This window comes from Geospiza fortis, unplaced genomic scaffold (assembly GCF_000277835.1).
Source record: "Geospiza fortis unplaced genomic scaffold, GeoFor_1.0 scaffold2, whole genome shotgun sequence".
NCBI lineage: Eukaryota > Metazoa > Chordata > Aves > Passeriformes > Thraupidae > Geospiza > Geospiza fortis.
The window spans coordinates 775,438-781,120 of NW_005054366.1; positions in this window are offsets into that span (position 1 = coordinate 775,438).

A 5,683-nucleotide genomic window follows, 5' to 3' on the forward strand; every position below is an offset into this window, starting at 1 on the left:
CTTGAGAAAGTCACCCATTCCTTTCCCAGCGCCAACCGCAGGGCTGGTGCCAGGGCTTGGAAGACCAGGAAAAAAATTAAGTTGGCGATATCACAGAATGGGTTAGGTTGGAAGGCACCACATCTGGTCAAACCTCCCTGCTCAAGCACAGACCACAGTATATGGACACACAGAGATTTTGGGCAATGATCCCACATGTCCACTCATTGTGTGGATGAAAATAAGAAAAAAGTGCATAAAAAGATATAAAAACTGATTTTTGCTACCAATTCCCATTTTCACTGAGGTCCTGCAGCCACTGGAGTTCCTTCCCACCTGGCTGGGCCACATCCTGCGCGTCCTCAGCTGTGCAGGGATCGGGAAAACTCAATTTGGACAGGGGCTGTTGGAAGCAGTAGGGCGATTTCCAAGAGCAGAAAGGTTTCCTCTGTATTTGGTGGGCTTTGGATGGGATCCTGTGCTCCTGGCTTGGTTGAGTCATGGAAAGCACTCAAGACCCAGCCTGTTAGCAGCTTTAAATTGTGGCGGCCCAGCAGAGCGGTGTCCTAGAGTTTAAACTTTGCAAAAATCTGCAACTTTGTTGCTGAAATTGTAGCAGAATTCGAAGGAAGACCCATAAAAGAGTGTGAATGACTCTGGCAGATCTCCCTGCAGCACTTCCATGAGAGTTGTCCGGAGCCGTACTGACGGCAGGAATGGCTCTGAGTCCCAAACAAGTGGAATTAGGTTTGGATGCTCATCCCAGGGAGGGCAGGCTGAGAAAAGGGTGTTTGAGCTGGGAAAAGGGCTGGTGAGAGACATGAGCACGTTAAGATCATTCTCTTTCTTCCAGGCATTGAACAGGCAGCAAAAGCCACATTTTCCTGGTGAGCTGCTCCTGTACAAGGAGAGAGGCTGTTTGAGAGTCAGAACCTTGGAGCTGCTGCCAGCTCTTCACCCTGCTGGCCGTGCTTTTCCCGGGCACCAAGGGACACCCCATGGCACGCCATGGGCTGGTGTAGCACCTCAGAAAGCCCTGCCCTGCACAGGGCCTCTGCAGCACCTCATGGACACAAGAGCATGTCCCACCTCCTGCTGTGGCCTCAGGAATCCTCCTCACCCCCCCAGCGGGGTGGCACCTGGAGGATGTTACCTGTGGTCAGCAGCAAGAGCAAAACTGGGGACCTGCAAGCAGCTCCCAGCAGGCAAAATCAAAGTAAGTCAAGACCCGTGGCTCCAATTCTTTATTAACATGAGATCAGATGAGTTTTAATAGCTCTGTGTTTCCCACTCTCTCTTTCAAGGCTCTCTCTGCTCCTAATAAGAATTTACCAAAGCAAAGGGACTGGCCCGGACCCATTCAAGTGAGACGAAATCTCAGTTTGGGGCTGCCTTGCTCTGTGTCAATAGTGTAACATAACACAGAAAACAAAACCTCAGAGCCTGAATTTCCCTCCTGACCTGCTGTGAACCAACGATTCCAGTGCCTCCCTCTAAGGCCAGGCCCTGGCTGGCACACAGTGGGGCAGAGCTCCCCCACAGCTCCTCCACCCGTGGCAATCCTCTGCTCCCAAGAGCCACGAGGCAATTTGATTTGTGAGCTGCCAAACCTGGCCTGAGCCCTCAACAGCCACGTTTAAACCCAGACCACCAGCTGACTTCATTTGCAAAGGACTGGAGCTGGTGCCTCGGAAGGGTTTGATGAGGGGGCTTGGATTTGTTTAACTTTTTAGTAGATCCTTTCTCCCACCTTCCAAAGTCCTCTGCCAGAAAAACAATAACAATACAGAGAAAGAATACATTTAATAGTGTGGGGGAAGAGAGGCACCAATAAAGAGAAGTCTGTAACTTACTGCATGGAAGGACTTGCTCAGTGGCTGGCTGGCACAGAGTGCACTGGAGTAGGGATAATCCCTATGGAGCATCCCAGACTTCCAGAGCATTTGGACAGGAGCCCAAGAGGCTGCAAACCCCAGGACAGGGGCAACATCCCAGGCAGGCCTTGGTGTTGAAGGAGTGATGAACAAGCCCAACAGCAGCACCCACACAGCAAAAGAGAAATCTGTCTTAGGAGCAGCACTGGTGGTTTTCTTGAATCCAAATCCCAAAGTTCCAGTGAGACACATTAATTGAACGCCACGGACGTTTCAGAAACGCCTTGAAATTGCTATTGATCAGGATAAGGTGTGTGTGGCAGGAGGGGGCTGTGGTGCTGTTGTGGTGGTTGCATCGCTCCCCTGCTCCCAGCCTGTGGGGAGGGGGGGGTTTCTCCTCTCACCATCACAGAGGTGGATTTGGCCCTGCAGTTCCTAGGAAACAAGCCATCCCCCCTCTGAAACTGGTGTTGGGGTAGGTTTTTTTTCTTCAATTTTAAATGTACATCGAGGAAGCCAAGTTTCATGGCCATTATTGCAGAGTTAATAACCCTTTGGAGACTGCAGACATGTGTTATATCCATCTTCCCGAGCAGCCACTTGGCTCACCGCCTGGAAAATGCCAGCATGGGAAGGGTTAACCTGGCCACTGCTCAGCCTTCTCCCTTCTCCAAACCCTTCCTGTCCTGGTCCTCTCCCCACCTCACAGGTGCTGCTCTCCTGCCGGGGCACTCCGATGCTTTTCCTGCTCTCCCCGCAGCTCCTCCCGTCTCTGCAGCCTTTGGGAATCGGGAATTTCCTCCCCTCCGGGGGCTGCAGATCTCGGCCAGGCTGCGTGGGCACGGACCTGGCAGGTGCTGCTGTTACCTGTGCAAATGACCCCCCGAAGAGGCCAGAGACAGTTTAGTGACAAGTAGGGACCAACAAAAGCTCCTTTGTAACTTCAAATCATCAGCCAAATAAGCACAAGTAGTTTCAGAGGTGCCAACAGTGGTTTTCTTACAGACTGGCTTTACACACTGAGCCAGAGGTTCAGTTGAAGCTCTTTGGTGGAGGGCGTTTCAGGCTGTGCTGCTTCATGTTGGACTCACTTTTTACAGGTGGTCCCAACCATCTTTAAGGTCTTTTTCAGCCTAAACGATTCTAAGTGGAGTCACCAGCGTCCAGTACTGTTCATGCAGCCTCAGCAGGGGCACTTAGGAGGTCTCTCCTTACAACAGCCTGAATTCTCCCAAGCCTGCAAGAGAAAATCTCCCTCTGGGACACCTCTCTCAAGTCTGGCTTGAAATGAACAGTCTGTTCATGAGCTCCTGGGAATAGCAGAGCAGAAAGAAAAGTGACAATGACCCTGGAGGTGCCCAGGGACAGAGCTGAGCCACCAGCACCTGTGTCCTCAGGGGAGCACATAGCCTGCTCCAATCCAGCTGAGACCACGGCAGGAGAGCTGTCCTTGTCCTTCTCCTGGCAGGGGACTTTATCCACAGGCTGACACAGGGTCCCTTTTGTCACAGGGAGTTTGCTTTGGCTGGGCTGATTCTGTCTCACAGTGAGTGCATCACATGAGGTTTTCCCTGAAAATCTTCCCTGCAAACACTTTCCCTCTGCTCCCAGCTTCACCCCGCTGCAATGAGGAAAAACACCCTGCTCCATAGAATACTGAGAAATGAGAGGAAAAATATTCCTGTGGGATAGGGGCTGAGGAATGGACTCCTGAAATCCGGGTTGCTTCACATCTGGCTCCATTCACACCCTGGTGCTACAGCTGTCTGTGCAAAACCTTCCAGGGTAACTTCGGTGCAGATTTGCAGGGATCAGTTTGCAACAGTGTCAGGACCAGAAAATAACGGCATGCAGGCCACAGCAGGTGAGAAAAGCCAGGATTATACAAGAACACACTCCCAGCTGAGCAACACAACTGCAGGGGGCTGGGAGAATCCGCTCCCTCGGGGCAGGCAGCACTTTGTGTAGAGAAATCAGAAGTGAAAGTGCTCCACCACCTCCAGGCGGGCCATGCTGGGGTTTCCAGACAGACAGACAGACAGGAGTGGTGCAGGTCAGGCTGGGATGCGAGGCCATGCACAGATACCATCAACCACGTCACTCCCCAGGCATGCGGAGAGTGCCTGGGGAGTGACATGGCAAAAACGGACAAAGCAAAGAGCTGCCCTGTTTGACCCTAAAGTTCAGCCAGGCTTTTTATGGAGTCCAGTGTTGCCACCTCTGATGATGTTATCAGGAACCTGGGAATAGCTGGCATTTTCTTTTGTTATGATTTATGGTTTGTTTGGGTTTTTCCTCTCTGGACCTTGGCTCCTGCAATCATGAGATTGATTTCTCATTTAACTCCAAGTTTGACCTCCTGACAGGCTGGGAAAGGGAGCTAGGAGAAGCCTAGAGGGTTTTTGCCCAGGAGCAAATTTAAAAAGTTCCTAACCATGGGATTGTTTAAGATAATCCTTTCTCCAAAATGATGCTATTGATTCTTTGTGTGTGTGTGTGGAGGGAGAAGCTCTGACTGCTTGGAGCTAAAAATGGCAAAGCCCTTCGTGCAGGTGCCACCTCCTTGGCACAGGCAATATCCCACATCTGGTGTTCCCCATCTCCTCTCAATCATCTCCCTTTGTGTCCAACACCTGCCTTGGATGAGGATCATTCCCCCACTCTGAATATTTCATATAAGGCTTCTCCTTCTCTGCCTGTTCCTTGCAGCAGGACACGAGGAGCCAGAGGGGGAGATTTGTAATCCAAGAAGGTGGTGCATGGCTTGGAAGAGGTGATGCCAAGGGGATGCACAGGGCACTTCATCCATCTGCATGGATGCTACTGGAGCCTGGACCGGGTGAAAGTTTGCATCTCCAGGCTGTGGAGCTCATTGAAAGCAGTGAAAGCATGTTTGTCTTCAGGGGATAAAGGAGCAGGGTGGGCAGAATGTGACCATTACAGGGCCACATCTGTAGCCCTGTGCACTTTGGCAGGTGCTTTTCCCCTCACACTCCTCTAAGGGATGGCAAGGGCTGCCTTTTTCTCCACAGCCAGAGAGGAAACCCCAGTGCCCACGTCAGCACAGAGCTCAGAGTCACTAACATGAGGGTCGGTGCGAGGTCTGGAGGGAGCAACACGCCTGGAGTCTGAAACACATCCTGCTCCTAATCAGCAACAGCCACCAATACCTCATCCCAGTCCATTTGGGGCCAATATTGTCATTTTTTGCAAGGTCATACAGTGAACCAGGAACAGAGTTGAGATGTTCCTCTGCTGCTGAATCCTCTCTCCCAACAGAGCTGGCAATTGACTTTGGCTTTGCTGCAAGTGTTTGTTCATAACAGCAAAGCATCAGTGTCACTCTAGGACTGTTTAAACTACCAGCTGTCAGGAATTCTGGGCTCGACACACACAGGAAAAGAGGGGAGGTGTGTGTCAGTGAACCTGCTGGCAGGGAGCATCCCCACCAGCCCATCTGTGAGCTGGGATGGAGGGAGCTGTGCTGAGAGCTGGGCACCAGCCCATGGAAACCCCACACGGAGAGAGCCTGCAGGCAGCCCCAAAGCTCCAACCTGCAGGGACAGGCAAGTCAAACCCAGCTGTCTCCTGGCTCTCAGTGAATCCCAGGGAAGAGCTGGGGTCAGCTGGGAACCATGGAGGTTGTCACCCAGCATCCAAACACCTCCTGTCCATCCACAGCTATGGAGAGAGCTCATGGAAAGTTTTCATCCTGATATCAAAGCAAATCAGATCCCAGCTCTCGTAGCTGAGCACAGCCTGACCACGAGGGTTCTGCCAAATGGGATTAAAGCAGTTTGTTTGGACCAATGGGTCCTTTTTTCCTGCTG